This window comes from Entelurus aequoreus, linkage group LG21 (assembly GCF_033978785.1).
Source record: "Entelurus aequoreus isolate RoL-2023_Sb linkage group LG21, RoL_Eaeq_v1.1, whole genome shotgun sequence".
Classification (NCBI taxonomy): domain Eukaryota; kingdom Metazoa; phylum Chordata; class Actinopteri; order Syngnathiformes; family Syngnathidae; genus Entelurus; species Entelurus aequoreus.
This window is the reverse complement of record NC_084751.1, coordinates 15842832-15859790: the sequence shown is the minus strand read 5'-3', so window position 1 is coordinate 15859790 and position 16959 is coordinate 15842832. Positions and strand designations below refer to the sequence as shown.

At 38.7% G+C, this 16959-nt stretch overlaps 1 protein-coding gene across 1 annotated transcript in view; it reads right to left on the bottom strand.

The window, feature by feature from the left end:
* tmem38b (transmembrane protein 38B) overlaps window positions 1-16959 on the bottom strand; it is a 104546-nt gene that overhangs the window by 86073 nt on the left and 1514 nt on the right. The gene's annotated exons all lie outside the window — the stretch shown is intronic.

Here is a 16959-nt window from a genome sequence, read left to right as displayed (position 1 = left end):
CACTCAGCCCAAAAGACCGTTCACCTAACCCAAGGTTCATAAAGCTTATATATTTTTAAAAAGTTACGTACGTGACGCGCACGTACGGTACGGTACGTGTTATGCTAGCTCCTCTGCTAGCTCCTAGCTCCATAGAACACGCCAATACAATTCAAACACATGATCAACACACACAATCACTCAGCCCAAAAGACCGTTCACCTAACCCAAGGTTCATAAAGCTTATATATTTTTAAAAAGTTACGTACATACGCAAAAAAAAGCCAAAGCTGCATACTCACAGTAGCACGTCTGCGTCTTTGTCATCCAAATCAAAGTAATCCTGGTAAGAGTCTGTGTTGTCCCAGTTCTCTACAGGCGTCTGTGTATCCAAGTCAAATGTCCTCCTGGTTAGAGTCTCTGTTATCCGAGTTCTTCCATCTTGACTGCATCTTTCGGGAATGTAAACAAAGAAGCGCCGGCTGTGTACTGTTGTGGCTGACTACGTTCGAAAAATACGTCCATTTCGCACCGACAACTTTCTTCTTTGCTTGCTCAGCTTCCTTCTTCATAATGCAATGAACATGATTGAAACAGATTCACGAACACAGATGTCCAGAATACTGTGGAATTATGAAATGAAAACAGAGCTTTTTCGTATTGGCTTCAATGTGGAAGGCATACCCGTGTTCGCCGGTCTACGTCACGCGCATACGTCATCCTCAGAGGCGTTTCGAACCGGAAGTTTAGCGGCAAATTTAAAATGTCACTTTATAAGTTAACCCGGCCGTATTGGCATGTGTTATAATGTTAAGATTTCATCATTGATATATAAACTATCAGACTGCGTGGTCGGTAGTAGTGGGTTTCAGTAGGCCTTTAACAGGTTTAAAACAAAAATGTTCAGTTTAGTGTCTTTCAACTTTTAACTGACAATTGAACTTTTTACTAATGTAAATACCTCACAAATTGATGTTTGGCCTCGCTGGCTTCTTGGTTTCACATCAAGGATATTTTCCAGATGATGGTTCATGAAGCGACCTATTACTCGTATTCCTTGTTGTAGTTTTTGCATGTCCACGCGCCATGAGGATTTTTTGCCAAAAGGAAAGAACTGCTTGTATCCTCATTCATCAGACCGACAATAGACATCGTAATATCAAGAAGTGTCAATTTTTCTGATTTAAACTTCACAGGAAGTTCTCCACTATACTCGCCTGCACTGCGCAAGGGATCATGGGATATAAGAAAGTTAAAGTACAAATGATTGTCACACACACACTAGGTGTGGCGAAATTATTCTCTGCATTTGACCCATCACCTTGATCACCCCCTGGGAGGTGAGGGGAGCAGTGGGCGCCCGGGAATCATTTTTGGTGATTCAACTCCCAATTCCAACCCTTGATGCTGAGTGCCAAGCAGGGAGGTAATGGGTCCCATTTTTATAAATAGTTTACATGTCAGACCAGCCCATTTAACAGCGCCAGAAAAAACTACAAACGTACATTGAAGTTTTTGTTTGATACGTCACTTACCACAGCATTATTGCTTGCTTTTTAAAACTGAAATACCGCTATATCGTTTCATATCTACTAATCATTTTTTTTAAAAACAGTATATCTGTGGTTAGATTGGAAGTTGTTGAAATTATATAACAGAGTAAAAGTGGCAAATTACATGTTTCTGTTTTATTACACTTATACAGTATGACAGGGTCTATTTTGGGACCTTGAGGGATAAAATGAGTAAATGAAGGTTAATCCCTCTTTTTTTTCCCTATGATAACTTGACTTGAAATGACATACAGTCGCGATCAAAAGTTTACATAGACTTGTAAAGAACATAATGTCATGGCTGTCTCGAGTTTCCAATAATTTCTACAACTCTTATTTTTTGTAATTGGAGCACATACTTGTTGGTCACAAAAAACATTTATGATGTTTGGTTCTTTTATGAATTTATAATGGGTCTACTGAAAATGTGACCAAAACTGCTGGGTCAAAAGTATACATACAGCAATGTTAATATTTGGTTACATGTCCCTTGGCAAGTTTCACTGCAAGAAGGCGCTTTTGGTAGCCATCCAAAAGCTTCTGGTTGAATTTTTCACCACTCCTCTTGACAAAATTGGTGCAGTTCAGCTAAATTTGTTGGTTTTCTGACATGGACTTGTTTCTTCAGCATTTTCCGTTTAAGTCAGGACTTTGGGAAGGCCATTCTAAAACCTTAATTCAAGCCTGATTTAGTCATTCCTTTACCACTTTTGACGTGTGTTTGGGGTCATTGTCCTGTTGGAACACCCAACTGCGCACAAGACCCAACATCCGGGCTGATGATTTTAGGTTGTCCTGAAGAATTTGGAGGTAATCCTCCTTTTTCATTGTCTCATTTACTCTCTGTAAAGCACCAGTTCCATTGGCAGCAGAACAGGCCAAGAGCATAATACTACCACGCCCATGCTTGACGGTAGGAATGGTGTTCCTGGGATTAAAGGCCTCACCTTTTCTCCTCCAAACATATTGCTGGGTATTGTGGCCAAACAGCTCAATTTTTGTTTCATCTGACCACAGAACTTTCCTCCATGTCCATTTGTCCATGTGATGTCAGATGAAACACAAATTGCGCCGTTTGGCCACAATGCTTGTGGATGCCTACCAAAAGCACCTTATTGGAGTGAAACTTGCCAAGAGACATGTAACCAAATATTAACATTGCTGTATGTATACTTTTGACCCAGCAGATTTGGTCACATTTTCAATAAATCCATAATAAATTCATAAAAGAACCAAACTTCATGAATGTTTTTTGTGACCAACAAGTATGTGCTTCATCCACTCTATCACAAAAAATAAGAGTTGTAGAAGTTATTGGAAACTCAAGACAGCCATGACATTATGTTCTTTACAAGTGTATGTAAACTTTTGATCGCGACTGTAAATGCTGATGTCAGCTATATTTGGTTATTTAAAGGCCTACTGAAATGAATTTTTTTTATTTAAACGGGGATAGCAGATCTATTCTATGTGTCATACTTGATCATTTCGCGATATTGCCATATTTTTGCTGAAAGGATTTAGTATAGAACAACGACGATAAATATTGCAACTTTTGGTATCTGATAAAAAAAAGGCTTGCCCCTACCGGAAGTAGCGTGACGTAGTCAGTTGAACATATACGCAAAGTTCCCTATTGTTTACAATGATGGCCGCATGAAGTGAGAGAGATTCGGACCGAGAAAGCGACAATTTCCCCATTAATTTGAGCGAGGATGAAAGATTTGTGGATGAGTAAAGTGCAAGTGAAGGACTAGTGGGGAGTTGAAGCTATTCAGATAGGGAAGATGCTGTGAGAGCCGGGGGTGACCTGATATTCAGCTGGGAATGACTACAACAGTAAATAAACACAAGACATATATATACTCTATTAGCCACAACACAACCAGGCTTATATTTAATATGCCACAAATTAATCCTGCATAAAAACACCTGCGTGTTTGTTACGCTAGCTCCTAGCTCCTCTGCTAGCTCCTAGCTCCATAGAACACGCCAATACAATTCAAACACCTGATCAACACACACAATCACTCAGCCCAAAAGACCGTTCACCTAACCCAAGGTTCATAAAGCTTATATATTTTTAAAAAGTTACGTACGTGACGCTGACGCGCACATACGGTCAAGCTATCAAATGTTTAGCAGCCAAGGCTGCATACTCACGGTACCTGATATTCAGCTGGGAATGACTACAACAGTAAATAAACACAAGACATATATATACTCTATTAGCCACAACACAACCAGGCTTATATTTAATATGCCACAAATTAATCCTGCATAAAAACACCTGCGTGTTTGTTACGCTAGCTCCTAGCTCCTCTGCTAGCTCCTAGCTCTATAGAACACGCCAATACAATTCAAACACCTGATCAACACACACAATCACTCAGCCCAAAAGACCGTTCACCTAACCCAAGGTTCATAAAGCTTATATATTTTAAAAAAGTTACGTACATACGCAAAAAAAAGTTGCGCACATACGGTCAAGCGATCAAATGTTTAGAAGCCAAAGCTGCATACTCACAGTAGCACGTCTGCGTCTTTGTCATCCAAATCAAAGTAATCCTGGTAAGAGTCTGTGTTGTCCCAGTTCTCTACAGGCGTCTGTGTATCGAAGTCAAAAGTCCTCCTGGTTAGAGTCTATGTTATCCGAGTTCTTCCATCTTGACTGCATCTTTCGGGAATGTAAACAAAGAAGCGCCGGCTGTGTACTGTTGTTGCTGACTACGTTCGAAAAATACGTCCATTTCGCACCGACAACTTTCTTCTTTGCTTGCTCAGCTTCCTTCTCCATAATGCAATGAACATGATTGCAACAGATTCACGAACACAGATGTCCAGAATACTGTGGAATTATGAAATGAAAACAGAGCTTTTTCGTATTGGCTTCAATGTGGAAGGCATACCCGTGTTCGCCGGGCTACGTCACGCGCATACGTCATCCTCAGAGGCGTTTCGAACCGGAAGTTTAGCGGCAAATTTAAAATGTCACTTTATAAGTTAACCCGGCCGTATTGGCATGTGTTATAATGTTAAGATTTCATCATTGATATATAAACTATCAGACTGCGTGGTCGGTAGTAGTGGGTTTCAGTAGGCCTTTAACTCCAGAGTCTCCACTTTATTGTAGCAGCCCTCAGTCTCTTCTTGGATAAAATGGGTCTCCTTTGGCTGGCACTGTCAAGTGGAAGAGTGGTATCAATAAATGCTTGCACGATTTTCTCTACTCTATTACCGTTCAAATATAAGTGACCACAAACCTTTGGAGTAAAGTTGATTGAACAAACAATTGAAGTGTCAAAATACTTTTGTGTGTTTTTCATAATCAGAACCTGTCCAGGCAGCTACAGGAATGCGACAATGGCGGCAGAGAGAAATATCGTCATCCGACGCATAAAAAATAAAAAAGCGAGTACATGGGGTGGGTTTTTGCCTGGGCATTGTTTGTGCATGTGCAGTGCAACCATGGCAACAAATGAGAGGGAGAGACTAAGAAGGTTGGTTTAAGGTGGGTCTAGTCTCTCTGGCTCTCAGAGAGCTACAGTTACACGAAAGGGGGCTGGGAGGGTGTAGCTTGGAGGGGTGGAATTGAGGGAAGGGGGGTGGCGGGGGTCACCTTCATGTGCTTGGAAGAGGGAATAACCTGTGGAGTCCCGAGGGGATGTGCGCTCTTTGTTACTGCAAACTGACTGACCTTTTGGAAAATTTAACCTTCTTATTTTTTCAGAGGGAATTCATGCGGCACAAAACAGATTTAAACCTCATTTTGGAGCCTAAAAAACAAATAGATGTCTTGAATGTAATATAAAATAAATATAGCAGTGCAAGTTCAATAATAAGGTCACTTGCATTAAACTTAGAAAATCTAGGACAACGTACATTACACCTTCGAACACTTCACTCAACACAGATGTCATGCAGTCTTCAAAGCTCCCCCTTAAGCATTCACACACGTCACCAGCATCTTTTGGAACAAGGATGAAGTGATAGAATAAAGGTAAAAATATAGTTAAATTATTTGTGGCAGCATAGGAGAAAGTGATGTTCAAGTTTCACTTTTGCATCTCATTGCACATACCTGAGGTGCGTTCAAAGACCCTTGAATAAAGTTACAAACAGAGATGTCACCAGTTTTTAAAGATGGGGGAATGCACTTATGATAATATAATGAATAATATCGTCATAATAATGATGCATTATTATGATTAATCTTGTCCACTGATGTGTATCAGCCAATCTTTACTTTACACTCAACAAATGTAAACTAATAAAAAAATAATAGTTTTTAAGTGAATATTGACAGATTTCATGATTACTAAAATTCAAATTCTGGCCACTTTAAATTGAATTTGGTGGCATTTTTTTGTAAAAAATAAAAATAAAAAAAATTTAAATTTTAAACCTGAGGTAAATTATAGCCACTACACAGCCCGCAATTAAAAAAACACAAGCCTCATCAAAAGCTGTACAGTGGCAAACTTATGTGGTTAAACACTTCAAAAGTTGGGGCGGCTGGTGAAGCAAACAAACACCTTTTGGTGTCAGGTCAGGATGTTTTTACGGGCCCTTCTGTGGTGATGGGAAGTGACAGAGTGAAGTAAACTGAAAAAGGAGCACAATACCTGCTTTGTCAATTAGCCCCGACCAAACAATGTGACCTCCTCGTCTGGGCTTCGGGTGAGAGGTCATGTCATGTGACCAGGCTTGACTATGACTAGTCTCTTACAAGAGTACATACATGTTGTACAAAACAGCTGTAGTATGTGGGCTATTTAAGTGTTTTTTAAAGTCATTTTCACAGCATTTTTCTAGGTTTGCTGGCTCAAAATAAGTACAAAGAGAAAGCAATGGATAAGCGATGTGTGGTTTAAAACATTCAAGAAGTATCCACAGCGTTGTCGACACTGCTCCCCTCCCCTTTTCTTCCGTCGCACAACAAGAACATTAACCAAAAGGGCAAAGTGGATTTTATTTTGTATTCCTAATCAATGTAGCGACTTGGCTGTTAAGTAATCAGTAATAGTTGTTTTTATTATACAGATGATCAATATAATAGTAACATTGAATGTGATAACAAATTGTCAATTATTCATTTTAATAGTAGAAGCTTGTATGCAAATTACAACAACATTAAGAACTTTTTGGAACACATCAACGAACCCTTCAAAGTGATTGCTGTCACAGAAACATGGATTGATGATAAAAAAGGAATATATTTTGATCTGGAGGGATATGAACTAAACTACATCAACAGAACCAACAAAAATGGAGGAGGAGTAGCTGTGTACGTGATGAAGAACCTGAACTACAAAGTGGTAAAAAACATGTCATTTGCCATAGATAATATCTTAGAATGTATAACCATTGAAATATGTCAGGAAAAAAGCAAAAACATATTCATCAGTTGTATATATAGATCACCTAAGTCAAGTATAGAAACATTTGAAGAATGGATCAAGGCAACTTACATGGACAATGGTCAAAGAATAATGTTCTTATGTGGTGACTTTAATATTGACTTATTGAACCCCAACAAGCAAAAGTCTATTGATGACTTCATTGATACAATGTACAGCATCAGTCTATATCCTAAAATCACAAAGCCAAGCAGAATCACAGGACAATGTGCCACGCTTATTGATAATATTTTTACCAATGATTTTGATAATAACACTACAAGTGGTCTACTTATAAGCGACGTTAGTGATCATCTGCCAGTTTTTACAATATATGATGGAAACTACAAGAAGAACATGGAAGACAAAATGACATTTCGAAGACTGTGCACAGAGAAGAGGATGACTGCCTTCAAAATTGAGCTACAAAAGCAAGATTGGGACAATGTGTATAATGAAAAAGAGGTTGATGAAGCATATGAACATTTCTTAAACAAGTTCATAATACTTTATGACAAATATTGTCCATGGATACAACTCAGTAACAAGCAGAGAAAGAATAATCAACCATGGATGACATCCCAACTCCATGTTCCTCAGTAATGTGACACAGGAGGAAATAGTTACAATCGTGAAAAAATGTAAATCTAAGACGTCAACTGATTGTAACGGAATTGATATGGAAACGATAAAAAAGGTTATTGAAGAGATCTCAGGACCATTAATGTATATTAGTAACCTATCATTTCAAACAGGTACATTTCCAAACAAAATGAAAATAGCTAAAGTTGCACCAATTTATAAGACTGGAGACAAACATCAATTTACAAATTATAGACCTGTTTCTCTACTTCCACAATTTTCTAAAATCATTGAAAAACTGTTCAATAACAGATTAGAAAGTTTCATAAATAAAAATAGAATACTCGAAGACAACCAATATGGATACAGAGCTAATGTTTCAACTTCAATGGCTTTAATTGAAATTACAGAAGAAATTACCAATGCAATAGATAGTAAAAAATGTGCGGCAGCGGTTTTTATGGATCTAACTAAAGCATTTGACACGATTAATCACAATATTTTAATCAAAAAACTAGAACGATATGGCATCAGAGGGTTAGTCTTAAACTGGATAAGAAGTTATCTAACGAACAGGAAACAATACGTGAAGCTAGGCGAACACATGTCTACAACGCTAAATATATCCTGTGGTGTACCTCAGGGATCAATACTAGGACCTAAATTATTCAATCTCTATATAAATGACATTTGTAAAGTTACAAAAGATTTAAAGTTAGTATTATTTGCGGATGATACAACAGCGTTTTGTTCAGGAGAAAACACACAGGAGATAATACAAATAATAACAGAAGAAATTAACAAATTAAAAAGATGGTTTGACAAAAACAGACTATCGTTGAATCTTAGTAAAACTAAAATAATGCTATTTGGTAACAGTAGAAGAGAAAGTCAAACACAAATACAAATAGACGGAATAGAAATTGAAAGAGTAAACAAAACCAAATTTCTAGGTGTAATGATTGATGATAAATTGAACTGGAAATCTCACGTAAAAAATATACAACATAAAGTTGCAAGAAACACGTCAATAATGAATAAAGCAAAACATGTTCTAGACCAAAAATCCCTTCATATTCTCTACTGCTCACTAGTGTTACCATATCTGAGCTACTGTGTAGAAATATGGGGAAATAATTACAAAAGTACACTTCATTCATTAACGGTGTTACAAAAAAGATCAGTTAGAATAATACATAATGTTGGATATAGAGAACATACAAACCCTTTATTTATTGAATCAAAAATACTGAAATTCCACGACATAGTGAATTTACAAACAGCTAAAATTATGCACAAAGCAAACTATAACCTGCTACCCAAGAATATACAACAATTCTTCTCAAAAAAAGAGGAGAAATATAATCTTAGAGAAAAACGTAATTTAAAACATTTGTTTGCACGTACAACACTTAAGACCTTCAGTATATCAGTATGTGGAATTAAATTATGGAATGGATTAAGCAAAGCAATCAAACAATGTACTAATATGATACACTTCAAGAAACTCTTCAAACTTAAAGTGTTTACAAAGTACAAAGAAGAAGAACCATGACAAACATTCTCAATTTATTTCATCCATCCATTCATTCATTCTTAAAGTAATCTTACTTATCTCATCATATGAAATATGACTTACTTCACCAATTATTATTATTAAATTCTTACTATTATTTATTTATTTATTTTTATTGTGATTACTTATGGACTTTATTGTGAAAAAATTGTGAACAGGAAGTGAACAAAAAGTTTTGCAACTGTTATGTAAAGAAAAGGGGTAGGATTAAATAAGCTCTGCTTCTTCCTACTCCTTTTCGAACATGTTGAAAAGAAACTGGAAATTGTGATGTATCATGTTGTATGCTTGCATGTTCCAAATAAACTCAAACTCAACTCAAGGTAAAGAAGTTTTGAGAGGCAAACTGTGATTGCGCCACAAGGCTAGTGACAGTGTGTGTGCGCGTGTGCAGGGCAGCTGCATAGGAGGACAGTTTAGCTTCTTTAATGAATAGAAAGTTGATCCCTCAACCCCTTGTTATGTTTGTTTAAAATACAGTAGTGTATAGCACTTTATATTGGGTTACTAAAATAGGGACCTTTTTGAGGCTGGAACCCATTACTCCTGTTTACAGTGTTTCTTTTGGAGAAATTTACAAACTTTTCTATTTATGAACCCTGTTCAAGAACCAATTGAATTATTACCAGTGATGGAGATGAAAGGGCTAGGAATATGTGGTAAAGTTTCATATGAAGTGCCCTGTCTTTCATTAATTGACATTTAACAGCCGTAAACAGTGTCAACCTCTCTCTGTAAAATAAGCGCTTAGCGTGCATGCGTACATAGTTCAAGGTTACCATAGATCAGACAAAAGGATTAATGTCAAGTTGCATTTGGCGAAGCATGACACTGCATTTTTTCCACACTGTATTTCATAGATAGTGGTGCTAGTACACCCTGGAGGAGTTCATCAGTCTGTTGCAAGCTTTTACAAAATTATAATCTCACTTGATTAATTTGCTCTCTAAGCACTCTCGCTTATCCTCTCAAGGGTATTCAAGGGTCTGTCTGACCTGCTATCATTACAAGTCAATTTGTTGCCACTTTGCATTAAAATCCTCTTCTCTTCTCGCTGAATTGAATTTGGGATGAATGTGCCTTTAATAATTCAGAGAGGGAAAAGGCCAAGTGCAGCAGGCTCGACCTTAGAATTCAGGTCCACGCAACACGGCACGTTCCAAGCTGACTCATTTGTGTGGTCGATTGTGCCGCTTAGGAAGAAAAGTGGAGTCACAAAAGTCACACATGCCACAGAGGTGTCAGGAATATTTCATGAACCTGGCTCCCCTCCAGCTGCCACTTCATCTTCACCTCACAGACAACCGCGTGAAGTTCATTCAAGTAAATGTTGTAAAAGATGAGATTTATAGGACAGGCTGCATGCCATGTTACAACACAAGACTGCAAAGTATGCTCTGAAGTGCAGTGAACCGTGTTTGACCAAAAACTGTCACTTTGGTCTTTTGTTTACATAGCAACAGCGTCTTTGAAGTCTCGCAAACAGTTGCTAAGGTTGGAAATTGACAGCTTAACGCCGAAACAAAGCTGTATCGTAGCTGTCCAATGAAAGGAATGCATTTTGAGAAAAATTGGACATATCCGTAGCTGTCCAATGAAAGGAATGCATTGTGAGAAAAATTGGACATATCGACTCCCTACTGCCGCTGAAGGTGATACGAATTATTAATGTGTCTCCACATTAAAAGATTACAGTTGGTACAAAATGCGGCTGCTAGACTTTTGACAAGGACAAGAAAGTTTGATTATATTACGCTTATACCGGCTCACCTGCACAGGCTCCCTGTGCACTTAATTGTATTATACCCCACGTTCCGTCCAGAAATCTGCGTTCCTCAGAGCCCAAAAAAAGTCTGCGGGATCTACAGCGGTTTCTACTCGGTCTCCAGCAACAGTAAGAGATTCTACCATACTTGCCAACCTTGAGACGTCCGAATTCGGGAGGTTGGGGGGCGGGGGGTTAAAGGGGAGGAGTATATTTATAGCTAGAATTCACTGAAATTCAAGTATTTATTTTATATATATATATGTAAAAGAAATACTTGAATTTCAGTGTTCATTTATTTACACATATACACACACATAACACTCCTCTACTCATTGTTGTATTTGAAAGTGCAATGCTTTGCAGCCAGTAGCACAGCCTTTGAAGGAGTATAGGTATGGGCAGCATCTGTGAAATGTAATTTGCAGGAAAGGAGTGAGTTTAGGGTTGAATTGTCCATCCTCATTCTATTCTCTGTCACTATCTTTCTAACCATGCTCAACACCCTGTCTGATGACTTGCAAGCGTACTTCTTCTTCTTACTCGTCGTCGCCATGACTGTCTCTTCTTCGTTCTTCTGCTTCGTCTCCTTCTTGTTGTGTGTGCAGTTGTGCACTCTCCAAAAGCCGTATATGTTATGACGTGACTGGGCCGGCACGCTGTTTATATCAAGGAAAAGCGGACGTGACAACAGGCTGTCCTCACTCAGGTCCGCATGGACCTGGAGGGAGCGTGCCTTGTTGACCGGCTGGAAATCGGGAGAAATTCAGGAGAATGGTTGTCCCGGGAGATTTTCGGGGGAGGCACTGAAATTCGGGAGTCTCCCGGAAAATTCGGGAGGGTTGGCAAGTATGGATTCTACATCAGTGGAAGCATTCAAGTCTCACCTTAAAACTAATTTACATACTTTAGAAACTAAATAGAACCCTGTTATACCAGTTGACCTGCCACTTTTCTTTTCTGCCCCCCTGTCTTGCATGGAGCGATTACCAGGTGGCCACGGATAATCTCTGGAGAGGTACCAGTCAGAAAGAGGCTCTAACTGTCCTAAGTCGTGACCAGGAGTAGACCACTCCTCTATACATCAGTTGGTGACGTCTCTGTGTTGTTGACCCTCTGCTGGCTTGCAGATGGACTGGACTCTTACATTATCATGAATGTAATAATTCAACAATTGTACCCAATCAGCATCCATTGCAGCTGGTCACCCAGGAGAGGGGTCCCCACATCTGCACCCCCTTTTCAAAGTTTCTTTTTTTTCCTATATTTGGCTTTTTGAGTTTTTCTTTGCTCGGATGTGGGTTCAGATTAGAAGATGTTGTGGTTTGTGAAGCCTTTTGAGGCACTTGTAATAAAGGGCTATACAAATAAACTGTAATTTAGTGATACTCTTAAGTTATGACGCTTCAACGCAAATGACCATATAGTAGTACCTCAACTTACGAGCCTAATTGGTTCGGTGACAGAGCTTTTATATACCTCAAAACATTAGTATTTTAAATCAGTGTTGCAAATTGAATTGAAATCAATTTAATTGGTGCTTGCCCGCCCCTAAAAGAGCACAATTTTAATAGGTTACAAAAAGAAAAACATATTTCTACATATAAATGTTGTCTAAAAAACAATACAATAAAATGTACCCCAAACAACTACAGTAGTTTAATGAAGTAATGTAATAATAATGTACATTTACCTGGGAGAGTGGACTTATACAGTATGTCCTTTCAGCTTCTTTGTATTTTCATGGATAAATGTCTGCTATTTGGATATTATTTTAACATTCTTGGCTGGCGTTATCGGGTCATTTTGCTTCAGTATGGTGCAAAGTAGCTAACTGTTTCGTTTCGCAGTTAGCTAGCTTTGTGAAGTTTGTGATGATTTCTTTGTTTAATTCAATGAAAATATCATCCACTTCTTCTAAGCACTGTCCTTCATATCACTTTCTTCCTTTCCATGGTTGGAAAAACAAAGTTATGTCGATCTATACCTATAAGTTAATGCTAGCAAGTAAGACCAGATGTTTTGGGCAGATCTTAGGGAGTTGCACCTTAAAGCAATGGTCCCCAACCTTTTTGTAACTGCGGACCGGTCAACGCTTGAAAATTTGCCTCACAGACCGGGGGTAGGGGGTATGGTATTTTTTATTTTTTTATTTTTTGTCATAAAAAAATACAATCATGTGTGCTTACAGACTGTATCCCTGCAGACTGTATTGATCTATATTGATATATAATGTAGAAACCAGAAATATTAATAACAGAAAAAAACAACCCTTTTGTGCGAATGACTGTGAATGAGTATAAATGGGGGAGGGAGGTTTTTTGTGTTGGTGCACTAATTGTAAGTGTATCTTGTGTTTTTTATGTTGATTTAATAAAAATTAAAAAAATATATACATTTTTGTATTTTTTTTATTTCTTGTGCGGCTTGATACCAATCGATACACTGACCGGTACCGGGCCGCAGTCCCGTGGTTGGGCACCACTGCCTTAAAGCATAACTATAAGCTGAGAGACAGCTCTTATCACAAAACACTCTTGAGTTGGGACACTCTTAAGTTGAGGTACTGATGTACATTGACATTAACTGTAGTCTTACGAATTATCCATTATTTAGGCAAGGAACCATTTTAAAGGATGACCCAAAAAAATAGAACCCACACATTTTTGAATAAATCTGTTAATTAACTTTTTTCTTTTTTAAGGTATACAGGCCGACATTGTGCATGAAATATTGCAACAATAGTCTTCCCCCACATGACTTGTTCAACCAAGGAAAATTATTTTTTGTGGTGGCCCATTTCTCATACATTTAAGTCATTTGCTGACCTTAAACTTCAGTCTTGGTTTGTCGTTGATTTTTTCTTAGTAGTAGTCAAAATTCTATGGCTCATACAAATTATTAACCTTTTGGGGGTCTCTGAGTTGCTGCCAGATGACTGGAGGCAGGGCATTATACTTCCCTTCTGAAAACACAGGGTAAATCAGCTGACCTACAGCAACCACAGAGGCATCACCCTCCTTTCCTTTCCATTCCTTCCAACTCTTCACCCGCATCCTACTCACCCGCATTTATCTGCAACCAAAAGTGGACGCCGCCAACAACAAGCCGGATTCATGCCCAACCGTTCCACCATCGATCACATCTCTGCTCTCTGGCTCATTATAGAAAAGGCCCGGGAGTTCAGAAAGGACTGGCACCTCTTCATCGCCTTTATTGACCTTAAGGCTGCCTTTGACACAGTGGACTATGGGACCCTCTGGAACATCCTGAAGTCCCTTAGAGCCCCAACCAAAATCATCACACTCTTTAGACAGCTGTACTAGGGTGCCAACAGTGAACGCGTACGAGTGAATGGTCGGGACTCTGAGTGGTTCCCCATAAACAGTGGGGTAAGGTAGGGCTGTGTCGTGGCTCCTGAGTTCTTTAATTAAGTCATCGACCACTTGATGTCACGTGTCTGAGAACGGATCCCCGGGGTGCCACTTGGTAACTACACCCTCAAGGGCCTTGAATATGCAGATGACACAACCCTGCTGACCAGCTCTACGAAGCCCTCAGTGTGTTTGACGAGGAGTCCAAACAGTTAGGCCTGAAGATAAGCTGGCCGAAGACAGAGCTTATGCATGCAGGCTCGACAATATCAAACCTATACCGACCTTACACCTGACATTGACAGACGCCGTGCCCTAGCAGCCTCTGTCATGCAGACCCTTTGGAGACCATTGCAGCGACACCGGCACATATGACGGGAGACAAAGCTTAGGGTCTACAATGCCTCTATCATCCCAGTTCTCCTGTACGGCTCCGAAACATGGACGCTGACTACCACCCTGGTTTTGATACCAGGGCCCTCAGGAGAATTGAAGGCATCACATGAATACAAAGAAAGTATTCAGCTGGGATAGGCTGATAGATTTATATGTTCTCTTTTTTTCAGTCACCATATAGTTAACAGGTACTAATAATTAATGTTATCCATCTATCCATTTTCTACCACTTGTCCCTTTCGGGGTCGCGGGGGCTGCTGGAGCCTATCTCAGCTGCATTCGGGCGAAAGGCGGGGTACACCCTGGACAAGTCGCCACCTCATCGCCAACACAGATAGACAGACAACATTCATAATAAAAAAAAATTATATTGTAAGATAAGGGTTTTTCCTTATGATAAATGTGAAAATTATGAAAATAATCAACTTGTAACAACAAAAGTACACTGTACATCTTCTTTTGACTACTAAGTTGTAATTGAGTACCTGAAAAGTTCTCTTTTTCATATATCGCTGCGAAGCACATGCTCTTGCACCATACAGACAAAACTACTGTATTGCTAATTCGACAGGTGGTCTTGTCAGGGCAGATACACTCCCTGCTTTCCTAGCCCTAGTCACTGCTGCACCACTAATCCATTCACGTAGACCCCGACACATGACCCACACAGACCATCTGGATACAAACATTGTTGTACTTACAGCATATCAATGTACTTTTAGTGGTACAAACTTTTCAATGTTACCATCTAGGGTGCAACTCTATTGTTAAGTTTTTTTTTCAAATTCTAAGAGTATGCCCAACTTGACTCAGGGCATTCAAAGTAGTCCATAGGGGGTGGAAAAGGGGGGGTGAAAAACCCCCTTCCAGCTAGCCACCGCATCAAAGACTTCATGGTGATTACTTAGACTTAAAACTGCACAAAGAGCCCATAATTGTTTCATGTGTGGCATCAATTCATTCATTAAAAACTTCCACATGCTAACCATTAAGACAAAATCCCTGGCAAGAAGCCTGCTAGACCGCAAACCCAATTTTGATCAGCATAATACATCTTAAATCTGGGATCAGGATCACAAGTTTGTCAGTTCATTTACACTTTTGAAGCTACACACATGTAATTTGTTAACATTGATCCTAATCAAAATGTAATCAATTCATCCTCTACACTGAAGCAACACAAGAACATTTTCTTTACAAAATTCAGCAAAATCCACTCACAACTTGAGTTTAATTTGCTCCGGATCCTGACCTTGGATCTGGATATAAGCAATTATCTGGGTTCACTTGTGTCTTTTTAAAAGCAACACACACCAAATTTGATCAAAATTGATGGGTATTTTCTGTGTTACAAAACCAATCCAGATATGGATCATGATCAAAAGTCAATCCATTCACCCAGTTTATATTGAAGCAACATTCCGTATTCAAGCCACATCAATTTACAAAATCTGATCCAAAGCTTCTCATCAAAATCTGTTCACCGATCTGTGTTACAAAACTGATCAGGATTCAGATTATGGTAGGGATGGGTACCTTTCACATATGAACTGATACAAAGGTTATATCGACGGTACCAATTTTCGGCAATTGTTGTTTATTAATAAAATCTCTTTTTTTTTACATTACTTTTTAAAATGAGCTGATTATGATAACTGTACTGTTCAGTTGTTATAATGTATCTGTTTTTTGTTATACTTCTGAGTCTCATTTGTGAGTATTATATAGTAGACTTTGCATTCTAAGGCGTTGGATGGCAGTAGTGTACAGTTTATACTTTATTGCCTAGTTAGAAAGTAGCCTTTGCCATGAATCTGAATGTGCCAGTTTAATGTTTATACTATAAGTATCAGAATCAGAAGATTGCCATTGTTTGAGAACGGGTTCACAAGTATTGCATTCAGTACACACTTTCGGTTTGATTGTAACGTACATCTTAGTTGTAGTTATCATTTTCAATTTTGGAAATGTTAAAATCACCATGTAAAACTTTTGAGTGTTTTCATCAAGTACTTGCTTTGCTCATTTTGAAATTTCAACATTACCTAGAGCAGTGTTTTTCAACCACACTAGTGTGCCGTGGGAGATTATCTAGTTTCACCTATTTGGGTTAAAGATATTTTTTGGCAAACCAGTAATTATAGTCTGCAAATTATGTGTTGTTGTTGAGTGTCGGTGCTGTCTAGAGCTCGGCAGAGTAACAATGTAATAGTCTTCCATATCAGTAGGTGGCAGCCGCTAGCTAATAGCTTTGTAGATGTCGGAAACGGCGGGAGGCAGTGTGAAGGTAAAAAGGTGTCTAATGCTTAAACCAAAAATAAACAAAGATGAGTGC